The sequence below is a fragment of the Convolutriloba macropyga genome, unplaced genomic scaffold (genome assembly GCF_964194025.1).
Source record: "Convolutriloba macropyga unplaced genomic scaffold, txConMacr16.3 SCAFFOLD_2309, whole genome shotgun sequence".
NCBI lineage: Eukaryota > Metazoa > Xenacoelomorpha > Acoela > Convolutidae > Convolutriloba > Convolutriloba macropyga.
This window is the reverse complement of record NW_027450103.1, coordinates 1-20624: the sequence shown is the minus strand read 5'-3', so window position 1 is coordinate 20624 and position 20624 is coordinate 1. Positions and strand designations below refer to the sequence as shown.

The 20624-nt window shown below is 31.8% G+C and overlaps 1 protein-coding gene across 3 annotated transcripts in view; it reads right to left on the bottom strand.

The window, feature by feature from the left end:
* The window catches only part of LOC142355603 (uncharacterized), a 32798-nt gene extending 12715 nt beyond the window's left edge, over positions 1-20083 (bottom strand). For 2 of the 3 annotated variants that reach the window (XM_075407711.1, XM_075407712.1), the window contains exon 1: positions 9115-9738. The gene's annotated coding sequence lies outside the window, so the exon portion shown is untranslated. Of the gene's footprint in view, positions 1-9114; positions 9739-19880 lie in introns of those variants that run through there. The other variant, XM_075407713.1, reaches the window with a different exon arrangement.
* Between the last annotated feature and the right edge of the window lie 541 nt (positions 20084-20624).

The following is a 20624-nucleotide window of genomic DNA, read 5'->3' as shown; positions in this document are numbered from 1 at the left end:
TCTCTGAGATTAATTTTGGAATATGTAAGTTCTTTTTCTTAGTTCACCATTTTAACCATCTTGAAGAGTTCCAATTTGAGCTCTACTGATTCAGTTGTAGGAAAACTGATTAATATAGCAATACGAAGTCCCTGTATATTTTCAATAAAAATTAGATTTTTCATATCTGTAAGTTAATGAGCTCGCAAGCACAGAAAAATCTCAACATAGTGTTTGGCGGAGTGATTAACAAACTTTAAAAAATGATTATAAAATTAATTACACAGTAAACTACTTGTTTTTGTTTAAACTGGCTGCTCAAAAGACTCAGGCTCAAAAGAAGATGGAAAGGTTTTCTGTTTAGCTTGAAATTTATAGGAGACCGAAATAAAAACTGCGACTCTGTTTTTAAATTTCTTTAATTTTCCTTAATTCGGAGTAAATTATATTTATTAAACTTAGATATCGAAAGTTGATTATCTTTTTCAGCATTTTTGATGAACGTGAGCTTGAGAAAAAATTGTACTTTTTGTGAAAGTCCCTCAAATTCAATAGGGCGTAAGAAACTGAAGAACAGTTTTGAGGCTAAGTACCCTCAAAAATGCTCTTGTAAAAAATGTTCTAAATTTAGCCCATTCATGCTTTAAGTTGTCTCTTTTATCACTGTTCGTTATAGACTCAGAACTAAAATAATTTTTTTTCTCCAAGTTAACTAGAAGGCATTGAAACAGACAAAAAGTAACTTTGATATCGATCACCACTTGAAAAGGTTAAGCATACATCATACACTAACGGTATAGCAAACAAACTCATATTTTCTTAATTAAAGAATTAAAAATTGAAAACTCTTACTCCCATATTTGGATTCATGTAACTGCGCCAAATAAAAAAGGAGAATTTTAACTGATGAAATCAAGGAAACAGTAACATGCATTGTGAATTTCGAAAAAGTATTCACGTCGATTCGAAAGTGCCAAAATGGAAATTATTTCATTCCGTCCTAATAAAGAGGTCGCAGGAAGACGTTGCTTACACGAGCAATAAATGACGAGCGACTGTAGGTGCTTGTGAAGTTGCATACGGCACAAAAACTTCTAATTATACAAAAAAACTAAACAAATTTTAAACACACCAATGTAATTTTTTTTCTATTTTTCTGCTACCAGATTCAATACTAAATGATAACGCCATGACAAAAGTGTTTTCTGGTTATATGAAGGCGACAGTTTACTCTGCTAATGATTTTAAATTTGAAGAACTAAAAAACCTTATACACCGCAAAATTTAATTGTTCCGACCCCCACTTTAGTGGGGAGGGAGGAACTATATACTCAACTGGGGTTTTTTTTGTTCAGTCAATTTTGGCCGATCGATATATTCATTGTAGAGAATTGTGAGTGGTATCATTGAAAAGCCCGTCCAGCGTAGAACACGGAATTAAAAAGATTTTTTCGATTTTCGTTTTTTACAGGGAGTTATCGATGTTTAAAGTTTTGTGAACATTCGACTGTTTTTGTTCACATTTTCAGTAATTTTTGCTAAAATTTGGCACAATTTCGCTAATATAATTCAAAATAAGTTAAAATTTTTAACGGTGTTGTTGTTTCTGTTAGCGACAGAAAAGCGTTGCTGAATTATTTGATTGACTTTTTTTTTGGTTAAAATTTTCGATAAAATTTTCAAAATTCAAACTTTTTTCATCAAAAAGGGCACAAAATATGCTTTTTTGGTCCACTTTGTTGAAATTTGCCAGACTTAGTGACCTAGAAACCTTAAAACAGACTTCCTAATTTCAATAAGAGCGCTAGTTGCAATTAGGTAACGTATGGTTGGAAAAAAAGCTTTCTGCAGATTTAACTGGATAATTATGCAAAATGCATCGTTTTTTTTAATATTTAAAGAATTCCACGCAACAATTGGTCTAATACGCAAACACTTGGAACACTTGGTTGGTTTGCAGGGCGCAGGACAAAAACATGGAGAGGTTCGACAATATCATGGATTCTTAAAATCAGACACTTTTTTGTTTTTATTTTGATGCTGCATTTTTCAAAATATTTTGCTTTTGTTTTTATGAATGTTAATTACTGACAATAATTTTTATTCAAGGCTCCGTTAATGACAGCTCCAATTGACGTACATTTATGTAGATACAGTTTGTTTGCAGAGAACCAAAAGGTTTTTATGGCTTTGAGGAATAGTTTTAGTAAAAATTCAACCGAATTCTTGTCTTATGCCCTCAATTGTTACTCTTTGACAGTCTGATTTTTGAATTTAACCTCTCAAAGATCGAAATTTCGTCCTTAAAAAGTGCAAGTGAATCTTTTTATGCATTCGGTTGTTACCTAATGTCTCTTATTTTATTGAATGTATTTGTTCTAAGGAACTTTCTGTGATTTTTAGAACTTGTCATTTTTTTATAATATTTTAGTCAACATTTTGTTTATTCACAGTAAATACAGGTTAACCTTTCTTCCATATACAAAACAAACTAATGTTCTGGCCAATTGTTTTAACAGAAGGTTTTCTTGCTTTTGGTACTACGAGTTTTTACACAAAAATTTCTGATTTTTGTGCATAGTTTCCCATTTTTGCTGTTGTTTTTGGTTTCCTTTGTAAATTATAACACTTTTTAACAATCTAACTGAAAAAAGCTTTACAACAATTGAAAATGAACTTGTTTTTTGTTCCTATAACATATACTTTGAAGGGCTGTGACACCGTTCTCTTGTAGAAATTGGTAGAGGTTTTTTATTTTTGCCCTTAATTTGTTGTTTTTTTTTGTTGTCATATGCCAAATATTGTGTAATTAAAGGTCTCAGTGGCCAACTATAGATAAACAAATGAACTTATTAACTGATATCGGTAAACAGCTATGGGTTTTGACTCTCGAATTAAATTTCTAGAAAAAAGAGTAAGAGTATTCTTCAACTTATCCTTTTTTGTTTTCGTAGTTTACGATGTTGTATCATTTTCGAAAATTAGCGTCATTATTTAGAGCTGATTTGAATGTTTTGTGAAATCAAACATTGATTTTGCTATTGGTTAAACATTTTAAATGATGTCTTCAGGGCTTAGACCAATTGTTTCAGAAGAATTTTGTGAAGTTAAGATACTTTTCAGTTTTTGTGGTTCTTTTTGTTGACATTTTGTCATAGTTGTTTTACAAAAAGACGTTTTGGTGGTCAAAAGAGGCGTAAATGAAGATGCTATATTCTCGCGGTTGATTTCTTATAAATTTAATGGCTTCAAAACTGGTTTCGTAAAGTTGATTGTGAAACTTATTAGTTCAGCCTGTATTTAATGTTATTTATTAGTCTTACGATTTAATCTCTTTAATAACAGTCGCAATTAATTGTCCAAGTAGTTGCTAGAGAAACTGTCTTTTTTTAGTCGAAATCTTTTGTTGTCTATGAATTTTTGAAAAAAATTGTTTTTAATAAAGAAAAAGGATGTATTTTGAGATATGCCAATTTTTTTTCTGTTAAGATGTAGCTAAGCATCTCTATATAATTCACATCTTTTATCTATTGAAATACATTTATTTTGCTCTGCATAGCGGTTGTTTTCCTCAAATGGTCTTTCTTCTCCGAACAACCAGTTTTCATAAAACCAATTTTCGTGATTTTTGCATATTTGCCCCCTTTTGCAGGTTTTTGTTTTCTTTCCACAGAATCACAAAAATGGGCGTCATTTGATTTGCAAATGTTGTTGCCTTCAAACAATCCAAACGAAGCTTTTTATTGTTTTTAGTGATCACGTTAATATCTAATTGATTGAGGGGACATCGTTTTCGTGCATAATTTTTTGTGCAAATTTTTAGTTTTTGCCTGTATTTGTCGCTCTTTTCGTAGTCGTATGACCTATCCTGGATAATGAAAGGCCTCAGTCGCTCTCTATTGAGGTATAAAGGACTCTCTCAATGATTTCATATGACGCGTAATTTTTCTAATCAGTTCCAATTTAATTCTTTTTTTAAAAAAGCAATGTTACAATAAAATTTGCCCATTTTGCTCATTTCTAGTCAACTTTTTGCCAAATCTCATCGATGAAAAGTACCATATTTTGTTCCAAAAAAGTGCCGGTTAATCTTCTGAGTATAAATTTTATTTGATGTCATTTTGGTTTGGTTATAAGTGGTTTCCAAAAAATGGACAAGGAGTTTTGGTCGTAATTAATATTTGTAACTATTTGATTTTTTTTGCCGTCTTTTCTGGTAGTCATATTATGGTAGCCACAGGTTTCATAGGCCCTCTAGAGTAGATTGTTTTATTCATTTAGTAGTTTGTTGAACCACATGTTGAAATGTTAATTTTTTTACCTCTTTCTCATTTGGTAGAAAATTAAGTGAAAAAAAATGAGTGGGTTCGGAACTTAATGTGCGAACGCACATTACCGGGTTTCCTTGTCTCATCAGAAATTAGTTTCAAAACACTTTTCTCAATTGTTTTTTAATGGTTCTCAAACTACAGGCCAAAATCTTTTGAAATAAAGACTTGACAAAAATTAAAGACTTTGCTTACTTTCTTACCACAAGCAAAACAAATTCGCGCTGTTTTCATTATTCCAGAAAAAATTTTGGGAATCTACACTAGGCTCTTTAATTTTTTTATTGAATAAACAGCAATTATCTCAGCAAAATGGTTCTTGAAGATTAAACCCAGATTTGTAAAGGGCACATAATCGGCAAAACTTTAAAAGAGCCAGATAAAAAGTTTCCAGTGCTTTTAAATTAAAATCACTTTTAATTGACGGATTTACGTTGTTTTTGTAATCAAACCTTTTCTACAATTTGACGTCAAAGTTAGCTCCTTTATATTCTCTTTGATTTTACCGATTGTGACTGTTGAGTGTTTGTCAGTTTCCTTCTTTCTCCGAATAAATTAAAAAATAATCACAGGGTTTTGAAATATAAATTATGCATAAAAATTGCCATATTTGCGCTAGTTTTTTTGAGATTTATTTGAGAGAAATAAATAAATCTCAATTATTTTTTTTATTTGAGATCTTTTGACCTCTATATTTACTACAGCAGTACAATACACTTGGGCTAGTATCAAAAACGTAAGTGGGAGCTTAAAATTTATCCTTAACAAAAATAAAATTTTAATGTCTTCTAATTTACAACAACGCCACCCTCCCCCCCAAGTGGTATCATCATTTTCATTAACAAATTTTTTGGCTACTTGTTTTGTGAACATTCGACTGTTTTTGTTCACATGTTCAGTAATTTTTGCTAAAATTTGGCACAATTTCGCTAATATAATTCAAAATAATTTAAAATTTTTAACGGTGTTGTTGTTTCCGTTAGCGACAGAAAAGCGTTGGTGAATTATTTGATTGATGTTTTCTTTTTTGGCTAAAATTTTTGATAAAATTTTCAAAATTCAAACTTTTTTCATCAAAAAGGGCACAAAATATGCTTTTTTGGTCCACTTTGTTGAAGTTTGCCAGACTTAGTGACATAGAAACCTTAAAACAGACTCCCTAATCTCAATAAGAGCGCTAGTTGCAATTAGGTAACGTATGGTTGGAAAAAAACTTTCTGCAGATTTAACTCGATAATTATACAAAATGCATCGTTTTTTTTAATTTTTAAAGAATTCCACGCAAAAATTGGTCTAATTCGCAAACACTTGGAACATTTGGTCGGTTCGCAGGGCGCAGGACAAAAACAGGGAGAGGTTCGACAATATCATGGATTCTTAGAATCAGATACTTTTTTGTTTTTATTTTGATGCTGCATTTTTCAAAATATTTTGCTTTTGTTTTTTTAATGTTAATTACTGACAATAGTTTTTATTCAAGGCTCCGTTAATGACAGCTCCAATTTACGTACATTTATGTAGATACAGTTTGTTTGCAGAGAACCAAATGGTTTTTATGGCTTTGAGGAATAGTTTTAGTAAAAATTCAACTGAATTCTTGTCTTTTGCCCTCAATTGTTACTCTTTGACAGTCTGATTTTTGAATTTAACCTCTCAAAGATCAAAATTTCGTCCTCAAAAGCTGCAAGTGAATCTTTTTATGCAGTCGGTTGTTACCTAATGTCTCTTATGTTATTGAATGTATTTGTTCTAAGGAACTTTCTGTGATTTTTAGAACTTGTCATTTTTTTTATAATATTTTAGTCAACATTTTGTTTATTCTCAGTAAATACAGGTCAACCTTTCTTCCATTAACAATACAAACTAATGTTCTGGCCAATTGTTTTAACAGAAGGTTTTCTTGCTTTTGGTACTACGAGTTTTTACACAAAAATTTCTGATTTTTGTGCATAGTTTCCCATTTTTGCTGTTGTTTTTGGTTTCCTTTGTAAATTATAACACTTTTTAACAATCTAACTGAAAAAAGCTTTACAACAATTGAAAATGAACTTGTTTTTTGTTCCTATAACATATACTTTGAAGGGCTGTGACACCGTTCTCTTGTAGAAATTGGTAGAGGTTTTTTATTTTTGCCCTTAATTTGTTGTTTTTTTTTGTTGTCATATGCCAAATATTGTGTAATTAAAGGTCTCAGTGGCCAACTATAGATAAACAAATGAACTTATTAACTGATATCGGTAAACAGCTATGGGTTTTGACTCTCGAATTAAATTTCTAGAAAAAAGAGTAAGAGTATTCTTCAACTTATCCTTTTTTGTTTTCGTAGTTTACGATGTTGTATCATTTTCGAAAATTAGCGTCATTATTTAGAGCTGATTTGAATGTTTTGTGAAATCAAACATTGATTTTGCTATTGGTTAAACATTTTAAATGATGTCTTCAGGGCTTAGACCAATTGTTTCAGAATAATTTTGTGAAGTTTAGATACTTTTCAGTTTTTGTGGTTCTTTTTGTTGCCATTTTGTCATAGTTGTTTTACAAAAAGACGTTATGGTGGTCAAAGGAGGCGTAATTGAAGATGCTATATTCTTGCGGTTGATTTCTTATAAGTTTAATGGCTTCAGAACTGGTTTCGTAATGTTGATTGTGAAACTTATTAGTTCAGCCTGTATTTAATGTTTTTTATTAGTCTTACGATTTAATCTCTTTAATAACAGTCGCAATTAATTGTCCGAGTAGTTGCTAGAGAAACTGTCTTTTTTTTAGTCGAAAGCTTTTGTTGGCTATGAATTTTTGAAAATATTTGTTTTTATTAAAGAAAAAGGATATATTTTGAGATATGCCAATTCTTTCTGTTAAGATGTAGCTAAGCATCTCTATATACAATTCACATCTTTTATCTATTGAAATACAATTAATTTGCTCAGCATAACGGTTGTTTTCCTCAAATGGTCTTCCTTCTCCGAACAATCAGTTTTCATAAAACCAATTTTCGTGATTTTTGCATATTTGCCCCTTTTGTAGGTTTTTGTTTTCTCTCCACAGAATCGCAAAAATGGGTGTCATTTGATTTGCAAATGTTGTTGCCTTCAAACAATCCAAACGAAGATTTTTATTGTTTTTAGTGATCACGTTAATATCTAATTGATTGAGGGGACATCGTTTTCGTGCATATTTTTTTGTGCAAAATTTTAGTTTTTGCCTGTATTTGTCGCTCTTTTCGTAGTCGTATGACCTATCCCGGATAATGAAAGGCCTCAGTCGCTCTCTATTGAGGTATAAAGGACTCTCTCAATGATTTCATATGACGCGTAATTTTTCTAATCAGTTCCAATTTAATTCTTTTTTTAAAAAAGCAATGTTGCAATAAAATTTGCGCATTTTTCTCATTTCTAGTCAACTTTTTGCCAAATCTCATCGATGAAAAGTACCATATTTTGTTCCAAAAAAGTGCCGGTTAATCTTCTGAGTATAATTTTTATTTGATGTCATTTTGATTTGGTTATAAGTGGTTTCCAAAAAATGGACAAGGAGTTTTGGTCGTAATTAATATTTGTAACTATTTGATTTTTTTTGCCGTCTTTTCTGGTAGTCATATTATGGTAGCCACAGGTTTCATAGGCCCTCTAGAGTAGATTGTTTTATTCATTTAGTAGTTTGTTGAACCACATGTTGAAATGTTAATTTTTTTACCTCTTTCTCATTTGGTAGAAAATTAAGTGAAAAAAAATGAGCGGGTTCGGAACTTAATGTGCGAACGCACATTACCGGGTTTCCTTGTCTCATCAGAAATTAGTTTCAAAACACTTTTCTCAATTGTTTTTTAATGGTTCTCAAACAACAGGCCAAAATCTTTTGAAATAAAGACTTGACAAAAATTAAAGACTTTGCTTACTTTCTTACCACAAGCAAAACAAATTCGCGCTGTTTTCATTATTCCAGAAAAAATTTTGGGAATCTACACTAGGCTCTTTAATTTTTTTATTGAATAAACAGCAATTATCTCAGCAAAATGGTTCTTGAAGATTAAACCCAGATTTGTAAAGGGCACATAATCGGCAAAACTTTAAAAGAGCCAGATAAAAAGTTTCCAGTGCTTTTAAATTAAAATCACTTTTAATTGACGGATTTACGTTGTTTTTGTAATCAAACCTTTTCTACAATTTGACGTCAAAGTTAGCTCCTTTAAATTCTCTTTGATTTAACCGATTGTGACTGTTGAGTGTTTGTCAGTTTCCTTCTTTCTCCGAATAAATTAAAAAATAATCACAGGGTTTTGAAATATAAATTTTGCATAAAAATTGCCATATTTGCGCTAGTTTTTTTTGAGATTTATTTGAGAGAAATAAATAAATCTCAATTATTTTTTTTTATTTGAGATCTTTTGACCTCTATATTTACTACTGCAGTACAATACACTTGGGCTAGTATGAAAAACGTAAGTGGGAGCTTAAAATTTATCCTTGACAAAAATAATAAAATTTTAATGTCTTCTAATTTACAACAACGCCACCCCCCCCCCCCCAAGTGGTATCATCATTTTCATTAACAAAATTTTTTGGCTATTTTAGAAATCCAGTCTGCTGAGAAAAATGTCGTTCAAATCTGTTATTAAGAGTTTTAAAAAAACAATTAGATCGTTCAAAGTTGTTTTCAAGAGGGATCATATGGTACTAAGTTTATTTTTCTAGGATGCTAAAAAAGTTTTACGATTTAAATAGAGAGAATAGCCAGCCTCGCACAAATATTATCTCAAATAAATGTTAGAACAATAATACAATTGCAGAGAAGAAATGAAATTACAAACCTGCCTTCAAAACTGAAAAAATAACCAATTTTTGTGTAGAATGTTAATGCAAAAGAACAAAGAATTTTAAATAAATGGGAAGCATAAACAACCTTATAAGTAAAATTTTTCAATTACTTTTTTATAGGTTGCTATATATACTAAATATTTCTAAAAATGTTATGGGTAATATTAATTAAAAATATCACGCAATTTCAATGGTAATAAAAAAGAATGAAAAATTCTTAAATAAAAATTTTCAAATACTTTCTTTGTAACCTTCTGTGTGTGTGTTACTCTCTAATTCTGCTTTAATCAAAAACAGCAATTTTTTAATCAATGAACTCAAAAAGGGTATTGATCACTTCTAATCCAATACGTCACTAGCGAAAAACTGTTTGTTTTGTTTGTTTTCTCCCCATCTCGGGGGGTGTTTATTCCACTGTAATCTGGGGAAAAATACTTGATATAAATGACAAAGTATCAAATAAAACTGTAGAAATTTCTTCCCCTGTCTGGGCTTCAAAGAATCGTAATTTTGACAAATAGAAGAAGAGAATTGAGTCGCCAGTTGGAAAAAAGGAGGAAATAAATAGAAAATGGGAAAATAGGGAAAATTTGGGCTAACGTGGAAATAAAAATTCAAGCCCTGTTGCGAGAACGTTGCTGGGAGAATATAATGTATTAAATACGGCGCTTTTTTCTTTTTATTTTTACTGTTTTTATGGTTATAATCTCAAATTTCTGCATTTTATTTCTGCTTTTAAGCCGCTTCCAGCATTGCAGGGTCGCAAAAGTTTGATGCACGTTTAGAAAAAAAATCTGACAACTGCAAACATTATGAACAACAAATGTTTTAAGAATTTGTGAGCCAAAATTGTAAATATATGAAATCGCGAATAAACTATGTATAAAAATTCATGATATCAAGCGTAGCAAGTAATACAGCCCAAGGTGAGTTGCCAGACGCAAGGGACCTTTGATCAGAACAATTTCAGAGATTGCCCTCTGAACAGACCCTGTCAAACCAAAAAAGACCTCTGATCAGATCTTTGTGCGACCTATTAAATTAGGTGAACTTCTGGGCAACTGTAGAACTGTCTGCGAGCAGACAATTTTACTGAAGTGTGCTACACTCAGTAACACTGTTCGATAATATTAGTGCTATTTTGAGAATTTACGTTATAGTGCGTGAAGCACAATCTTGAATTGGACTAAGTCCATTTCAACATGTGAACAAATTACTAAGTAGTTTTAAATAAACTACTATTTTAAGAGCACTAACTGAAACTGAGAATACCATGACGGTATATTGTCACACCACTTTGAAAACACCAACTTAACCTTGATAACTCTGTCGACACTGCTATCTCTATCCAATAGGATACTAGAGAACCACATGTCCACAAGTATAAAAGGAGCTTGCACGCTCAACCACCAGCACAATTTGGTCCCTGATAACTTCTGATTTAAATCATACTCTCGTATTGCTCCCTTGCTTAAATCTCAGCTTACTTGAGATAGATTTTAACTTAGAATTTTTTGTGACAAGTTCATAACTAAGAAGATTCTAAGTCAGAAAATATTAATTTAGCACAATTTTGGAAATCAGGTATGTTCAGTTTAACTTCTCTAAGTTATAATTAACATCTCTTAAATTCTATGTAAGTTACAAGTTAACTTAGAATGTTTCAACCTGTGCTGACTAGTGCTATCTCAGTCTTAATAACTTTAACTATTCTATCCCTTAATGCTCGGTTCATATTTGATGGTGTTTAAAATAACTTTTTATTTCATATTTGCATTTAACTTTCTTTAATACTTAACTATGTACCAAGACTAGAACTAGGAGTTGAACTCTCAGTTTATACATGTGGTCCCACTATTAAAGCCGGCGTTTAAGTATCTAATGTACGGACCAGCAGTATACAATTTTCTCCTGCGACTTCAGAGCGACCCAATTTACTCACTTCTGATTGATCCGCAAGACTTTACCAATAATCTGGTCATTCTCAAATGAGTGTTCAAGCAGTGCTGAACACTCATTTATATAAAAACGTATAAAATTTTCAACTCCAACCTTTAGCATTGAATTTTGGTTTGAACAAAAGTAACGAGTTTTTTGTTAGTGTCGAGGCAAAATTGTTTCACAAAAGAATCGTCAATAGTTTTTACGAAATGTCACCGATACTGGTTTTGAGTCAACAAATACATAGTAAAAAAAATTTTTCTATAAAAAAATTTTTTGTTCTGTGATCAGACTTTGATACAAGTAAAACTCAAAATATGTCAATATGTTAGACACAGATCACACCCTGATTCGAACAATCAAAAATTTTGACAATTTTTTTTCAATTCAAATTAAAACTTGCTCAATTTATATTTTCGGGTGTTTAAGGATTAGACTGTTTTCAGTGGGGCAAAAAATTCAATCTCAGGCCTCCCTCTTGGATCTGGAACTTCATCTTGAAAAGCAGTAAAGTCAAAATTTGTAAGGATGGGTCTGATCAATTACAAAATGAAACTAAAGAAACACTATACACAAACTGATGTGCATAAAAACAAACAGTGGTAGGGATAGGAAATTTTCTTGTAACAAAACTTATTCATTCAATGCATTGATTTGAGTCAACCTGAAAGTTACCTACGTACAGACTATCATTCATGTTTTCAGAACAACGTATTTCGAAATCACGACGAGCCCTTATTTGTTCTTCTTGGTCTGGACCTGTTCTCTTTTGCTCTGAGACCTCAACAACAATAAACACAAGGAGAAAACAGAACAATTATATCTCTACCATATAACTTTGAAGAAGTGGAGACTTTGAAGTTTATATTTTTGATTGGTCAAGAAAAAAAACTTGTACTCAAACTTTGATTATTGTTCCAAAAATTTGCTGCCATTGTATTGGGATGAATGTTACCAATTATTATTAATATAGAAAAAATAATTGTGACCTAGAAGTTTTTTATCGTTCTGAAATAAAGACACTAAATTGATTTTACTCTATATTGGAAATTGTCGTCAACCCGAAAAAAAGTTTAATAAACAACACATTTCAGCAAAAAATTACTGAAGATTATCACCTAATTTGAAAAAAAAAATACTAAAAATGATTACGTACAAGTATGCCGACGTAATACTATGCTGACGTTTAAGTGTGCCAAAAGTGAAATTTTTTTCAAGAGTGCGAAATCATGAAAAGAATCTTTCTGTGAATTCAGGAGCTTTCAAAGTAAGTTTTAAAAACTTTCAGGGTACGCTGATCACTTATTCGGTTGTGATAGATTCATATCAAGTGCCACGGGCCGCTGAGGTACGGCCATTGCTCGCAATTACTTTTGTTTACTTAATGTTTGTCTTTCTGCAGCTTTCGTTTTCTAATAATTAAAAAGTTTTATAACAAAGCCAAAATTGAATCTCGATTGTGATTGGCCGATAAATTTTTGCGTCATCTCCGTAAATTGACGTGACTGGTTAACAAAGTTATCAAGATAAAAAATGAATAAATTTTCGACACTCTTATAATAGGCATAGTATTACGTCGGCATAGTTGAACGTCACCACTAAAAATGGAGTCTGATAGTTTGCACTGGTTGAGCTCAATAAGTGCCGATAATTTTAAGTTTTGATTTCTTTCCATCTCGACTCTTAAGTGAATACAATTAATTACAAACTAGCTTAAGTGGCGAACGAAAATGAAGCCGAAGTAAAAATAATCCGACAGAAAAGCAAGTTGAAAATTATGTATTAGATATGTAATCTATCAGAAATAATACATTTTCAGCCGTTACAATCAATACTGCGCGTAGTATTATAGTGCATAATGTATTTCAATGCACCAAAGAAACAAAAGTACGTCAATTTTTAGACATCTAATGGGTACAAGCCTCAGCGGACCATTGTCCATGGCCATGCTTCTCATCCGCTGTGGGATGTAATCCGGAAACCGAGGGCCGGTTAAGCGCGCCTCGCCAGGGGCAACTTAAAATACGGGTATCTCAAAGATTTTCGGCTTACTTTAACTCATTTTCAAAATTTGGCTGGCTTGCCTATCGGCTTGCTTGGCCACCACCAGCTAAAGTATAAAGAGCGCATTTACTTCTATAGTAACTACCAGTTATAAACTGCAAACGTATGACACTTTGCTGCTCAGACTTTACTTCGGCGTATGAGCAATTTTCCATACTATACAAGATAAACTTTGGCAAGCTCATTGTCCTCATTTTAATCATAATGAGGATAGACTGGGCATAAGAAATTTAAAATACAATTGAGATACCAGGTTGGATCTGAAGTTGGGTTCTACAACTCAGATATGCTGATTCAGCGCTGAAGTGCTTTGAGACGCTATTCCGGCATCTTCTAGGGTAAAATTTCTCAGTCACTATCTAGGTACAGGTTGTATCATGTTCTAATGGGTTAAAACTTATTGTATCAATTGTTTTTTTTTACTTTTACCCAGTCGATGAAGTATTTGAACTAATGAAAGATGATCACCTTTCATTTGTTCAACTACTTCATCGACTGATTAAAAGTAAAAAAAACAATTGATACAATAAGTTTTAACCCATTAGAACATAATACAGCCTGTACCTAGACATTGACTGAGTAATTTTCCCCTGGAAGATCCCGGAATGGCGTCTCAGAGCACTTCAGCGATGAATCAGCATATCTGAGTTGTAGAACCCAATTTCAGAACGAACATTGTATGTCAATTGTATTTTAAGTTTCTTATGCCCAGTCTATCCTAATTATGATTAAAATGAGGACAATGAGCTTGCCAAAGTTTATTTTGTATAGTCTGGAAAATTGCTCACATTCATTTTCCTCAGCCACGTCTAATTCCGGTTCCAGCAAATGAATATAAACAATTTAAAAAAATGCTGAACGTTTACATTTCGATTAAGTTAATCACTGTCTTATCCTGTTATACTTCATTGCATTCGAATGCAATGAATTATAACAGGATAAGACAGTTATTAACCTAATCGAAATGTAAATGTTCAGCATTTCTTTATTTAATCATTTATATTTTTTTCTGGAGCTGGAATTAGACGTGACTGAGGAAAATGAATGTTTAGTATGGGTACAGATAAAACAAAGAAGCCTTTAATCTATATCGTTTATGTTTGTGTGTGTGTGTGTGTGTGTGTGTGTGTGTGTGTGTGTGTGTGTGTGTGTGTGTGTGTGTGTGTGTGTGTGTGTGTGTGTGTGGGGGGGGGGGGGGGTCAATTTATTGAATTGCATTGAACCAATTAAATTGGCAAAACATAACTTCGTTTCCGGTTCCGGCATTTCATTCAAGCATTCAATTTCAGAATCCTTTTGGGTAAAGTTAAATGGTTGGAGGATGGGCGCATGGGGGGGGGGGGGGGGCTGGGTGTTAATCCTCATGGGGGCGCTTTTAATGCAGCGTTGTTATTAACGAATTTCAACTCTCAATCAGCTAATTGACCCCCTTACTTTGAACCCAACAGAAAAGAGAGGTATAAATTGTAGTTTTCAATTTGCCCTAATTCGTTTTTGCGACAGTTACGTGTTAAAAGCTATTTGAATTTAACGCAGTGAAAATTGCTCTCTAAATCTCAAGAGAGTTAAAAGTGGTGACAATTATCAAGTCCTTTTACAAGGGGGGGGGGGACTTTTTCCTTTTATAAAGAATGGGGTTTACCATCAGATCCGTTTCGCTTCCTTGATTTCCTCTCTCGCCATCCGTTTCATGTGTGACTTAATCAAGCTGAACTAACTCGGCTTGAAATTTCAATATGCATAATAGAATTTTCACCCAATATTATGGCCCTGAATCGTGAACAGATGTAAAAATGCGCGTTGAAATGATTCAAATGCAGGAAAATAACAGAAAAGGACTGTTTTTTTAATAATGTTTCTTCGCGTTTAATTATAATGTCTGTAATTATAAGAATGACGCGTTTGTCGGGTAAGAATTATCGGGAATTATTGTCCTAGCCATCAACCCCCCCCCCCCCCCCCCACCACCACCATACCCGCATTCACCCCTCATTAACTCACAATAGTGGGTCTATGCCAAGCTGAGGTGATCGCGTATCGGGGTTCAGGAATTCGAATCAAAAATTAGAAAAATGTATTACGTTGTATATAACCTTGATAATTTTTTCACCGGCAAGATTTGCAAAAATATTAACTTTTGCTTTTTAGATCAAAATGAAACTTGAAATATTCTCTCTCTACTCTTTGTGAGAAACGTATTCGGTTAGCTATTTAAATACAAAATAAATTCGTGCGGCAGTTTTTTTGCACCATTTTCTGCCATAATGAAGAGATAAGATCAGCACAAGCTCAAAATAGAAAGGAACCTGAACAATTTCTCGGTTTTTCGTCAGCAAGACAGACGAATGCCAGTCAACAATTTAATATCCAGACCATTTAATTTCACGGATGGCATCAAAATGGCCACCTTTATTTACATTTAAGACGCTTTTATTGTTTACAGCTCAGCCAAAGTGATTTTTTTGCAAGGCTAAATGCTATTTTTGTCAATTTACACAATTTGATAAAAAATTATAGTAATAAAAGGCAGAAATATACTCTGATTAAACAAAAGCTGTCACAACAATTTCCAGCTAAATTCCAAAAAGCAGCTATATAAAATAACATCCTAGTCAATTAAACAAAAAGTAATTTTTAACCAACAAAATTAAGGATTAATTCCCAAATTTTTTTTCTGCTGAAAGGACGGCTGACCATTAAACAGAACAAGACGGCTCGCTGATTTATGCTGTCTATTATTTCGAACATGTTTAACCAAATTTTTTTGAATACTTTTTTGATGTTGGTTTTCTTATATTTTGCTTGGTAATTTTTTAGATCTGCCCATTTGACTCTGAGTCCTAAGAAAAAGGTAAAAGTAAAAGTAAAAGTAAAACCAAGTAAAACAGCAAAAGTTTTCGAGTGAATTAATAAACTGTTTAAAGGTCTAATCGTAAAATCGCCACTAAGTCTCTTCTAAGAACTTCTCCTCCAATTACTGCCGAATTTCCAAAATATCTAACTTTTAACACATCTGCTAGACGTTTTTAAAGAAACAAATAGACCGATTAGCATTTTAACATCACGAAATTTTTCAAAATTGAAGTTTGATTGCAAATATTTGGTTAACCATGCTCGAAATAATAGACAGCATAAACAAATATAATTTGATTGGTTAAAAGCCGTCACAACAATGATCCTATCCCAATCCAAAAAGCCAATTATTAAACTACACCAATATGAAATATTCTAGATGGAACTTTTTATCGGCAAAATCCAATGACTTTCAAAATGTCTACGTCAGAAGGAACATTAAACAGGAAAGAAAACAAAAATAGATTTAATTTTTTTAGCTTGGACCTTTGCTATGTACATTTACCCTCATCAGCAAAATGATGAAAACTGTACGATGTTTAAGTTGTCCTTATGACAATAGTTTTAACACGCTTAGAGTACCAATCGAAACTGTATATTGGTTAAACTTGTTATTTTTTTTTCAAAAAATTCAACATTCTTCATTTGAGCTACTTATCCCCATTTACCAAACAACTTAATGATAAATTTTTAACATCTAACCGGACATAAATGTTTGCTAAAAATTAGATTGAGAGTAATTAAAAAACATGGGAACCAGGAAGATTAGCAGGCAAGCAAGCCACTCTCTTTGCACTAACATTTTTTGATTCGAAGATCTTTGACAAAAAACCATATGCTTCTAAATTCAAATAGGATTTTGAAAACCTTGGCTATTCAATGAAGTGACTAAGAAACTCTTTGTTTTTTTGTTGAAAATATGATTCGGATTTCAATATGCAAAAAAAAATGCAGTCAAAACTTTATAAAGCATTTCCAGATATTCTAGTGCACTTGTGATTGTGGAGCTAAAAAGCATGAAATTGTCAAAAAAAAGACAAGACTTGGCACAAATGTTTTCACTTTGTATAACATTTGTGCCAAGTCGTGTCTTATTTTAAGAATTTCAAGCTTTTTATCTCAACAATCACATTTAAAGTTTTCACTAATGTATAGTACATTATCTGGAAATGCTTTATAGAGCTTTGGCCGCATCTTTTTTTGAATATTGAATCTGGAATCATCTCTTCAACAAAAAAATTTGATAAGGCATTTGACAGAGTGTTTTGATTTCTAATTAGCTTTTGGTGTTATTTTTTGGTGCTAATTAATTTTGATTGTTATGCAAATAAAAAGATTATCCAAGATCAATTTCTTTAAAGGATAAATTAATTTAATCAAAAGACGTGAAGACACATTAATTTTCAAGTTAACAGCAACAAAACTTCATCCGCTCACCCATATTTTATCGGGTTTGCTGGAATTTTTCGGGTTTGCTTAAATCGAAGCTAGATCTTTCTTGCAAAACTATATCTTGTGTTTCAAGTTCCTGTGCTATTAGTCAGATAGATGTCATATGAATGCAAGTTTATGATGCATTTTAGAACAAAAAAATTATCGAGCATGAAAAAAGAAAACTGTGAAATGGCTCAAACCATCTCATGCTAAAGGAGTTATTACCGAAAAAACCAATTTTTCTATTTGAGAAGCTTACATTGTCTCCATTACAGAGTAAAAAAGCTAATGAAATCTTATTGTAAAGGGATGATTTCAGAGCAAATAAAAAAGTTAGTGTTTGTGCGTAGGAAAAAAATACTATTTTAAATCAGTTCCTTAAAACTCAACTCTTACATTTTTTGTTGCAAAATTTAATCCTGAACCATTTATTTTTTTGATGCACGTTTTTAATGGCACTAAAATAATATTGGAAATAATTTTTGGTAATTATAGTTTTTCATGCAATATTTCTGGCATTTTTTTCTGTTCAAACAATATGAGATGTATCAAAATAAGAAACAGCAAGTCCCATACTAATTTTAGTGCGTTTGAGTTGCTAAGAGTAGCAAAAAATTACCGCAAGTGAAAGCTCAAAAACTTGGGCCATATGGTTGGAATTCAAAAGCCGTTTCCTTTATTTAGAAAGAGACTGAGTTTCAGTCTACTTCAGGAGACGGCATCCTTAATTGTGAAAAGTACTAGAAACACCCTACTGTCGTTCCAGAGAAGATCATCCGGACAATTTCTCTCTTCTTCTATTTAAGAAACTTTGTGAAAAAGAGATCTTCCGATATCCGTAACCAAAATTTTCTTCTGATCAATACTAATTGAATTTGAAATCGTTTTTTAGAGGAAATTATCAAAAGCGTATTTTTTGTTAAACAAACTTGGTGTTCATATTTTTCGTTTTGACAGTTATCAAAGAGCAAAGACTACCAACTTACAAAAATTAAGTTTCAGTCAAGCAAAACTCAAAATATTTTAAATATATATATATATATATATATATATATATATATATATATATATATCGTCAATGTTGTACTTCCCTAGAAATTTAATAGTATTAGTAACTAGCAATAGAGCAAAAACTAACGTAATTTTGTCCACGTTGTCCCATTCAGCAAGTGAATTTTTATGATGAAAGTTATCAACTTGGTCCAGAATCTCGCCTCTGTCATTTCCAAATGCGTAAAGATGAGATGCTGCACAGGGTGCATGGTTATGTTTTCCATATCTAGCATAGTTTTTTTCACAATTATACAAGCATATTTATTTATATATATATATATATATATATATATATATATATATATATTATATATATATATATATATATATATGTATATATATAAAACACCACAGAAATAGCAGAGTCAAACTCCCATAGTTTTCAAGAAATTGCACTACGAAGTGATTTTATGAGAAAGTTAAAAAGTTGAAGACGTTGCGTTTAACCTTTTCACAATGGAACGATAGGTTACACCAAAATTATGATCGATTTGTTTCTCCAGTTTTAAAAGATAACGAATAGACAGAGACTCAAGAGAAAAACCAAGAATCATGGAGATGGAGATTTTATTTATTGTGTCACTTTGTTTCAAAAAAGCGACGTCTTTCATTTTAGTGATTCTTTCATGCTCCAAATTAGTGACTGCTCAATTAATTGTCTTCTGAAGTATACGCAAAGTTTAATGAGTCGAGTCAATCAACTCCAATTTTAATTCTTATTTCACGTGCCAACAAATATACAAAGAGAAATGAGATTAAAACACTATTTTTTGTACTTCAAAAGCAGTTTTTGACATTTTTTAAATAAAATAATAGAATTTGGAAACTTATTGCTAGACCAATTCCTTGCAGATTTATTTCAGCATGAAGCGCAGTTTGGCATGAAACGGCTGAGAAATTGTTTGAAAGGTTTGAGAATCTCATTTTTGAAATTAAGCGATCTAGCAGGAGTTCCAAGCACGTGTTTCAGAAAATAATCGTGTTCAAATTGCAAAAAAGTACTTCACTCAGAGAAAAAAGACAGCCTAGCATAAATATTTCACTTTTTCAAAAAACATTTCTCAAAAAAGTTAGTTTTAGTTAAAGTGCACTTATGTAAAAAAAACCAACTATTTTCATGTGAAAACGTGCAAGATTCATGCAAAATTGAGCTTAATCTTATGAAAAATTGTCAGAAAATATCTTGCAAGATTAACAGGAGTGATGAAAAGTTTCGAAATGCAAAAATCTGAAAAAAAGCTACAATTAAAAATTTGACTTTCAAAATGAAGTTTATAGCTTTATACTGTTTTTAAATGTTTAAAGTTTTCCCTCAATTTTTGTTTGAACAACACATTGGTTCGCAAAAATCTGAAGATTAAGTCACATAAGTCGATTTGCCTAAGAGCTCAAGTCAAAGAAAGATATTACTAACCAGTTTGGTGTCAAAAATCTCCAATACAAGTAGCAAAAAACGACATCTAGGTATATAAAACTAAAGGGAACACAAATTAATTATCAATATTATTCAATAATATGTTTTGAAGTGACTTTGAAACAGTCAAAAACACTTGTATTTTCGAACAACATCTCAATCTTGACCACAATGGAATAACTTTGAGAATGCCGAACCTTTGAACAAATTTTGTTAAGTGATATTTACGTATGCACTTTCTCCTGTTTAATAAATTCAAGGAAACAATACAACTTATTAAATATTCATTAAAAACAAATGTGGAAAAAGAAAAGCTTCAAATAGCACCTGCTTTTTATGAGTTTTTTCTCCTAATAGTTTCCATGTGTGTGATTGAATTTCAGCAGAACTCGCTTAAGAATGAAAAATGTGTCTCACATTTGCTATTTCAATTTTTAAATTTTTCAGCAGTGAAAGCGCTTTTCCTGGTAAAAACGTGCCTAATTTATTTTTCCACGATTTGCTTTTTTTTGTTCAATCTAAAGCTATGAAACTTCATGCGGCAGCTTGTGCAATTGTACCCAAACAAAACTTAAGAAAAAGAAGGAAATTCCCCTAAAAACAATGATCCGTAATTCTCGCCTAAAATTGAGTCGCTTATAAATAGATCACTCTTGTAAAAAGTTAATTGCGCTCTTACGTCATTTTCCTTTTTTTTTGGAATTTTATAGTTGTTTCAAAACATAAAAGAAACAATTGAACATT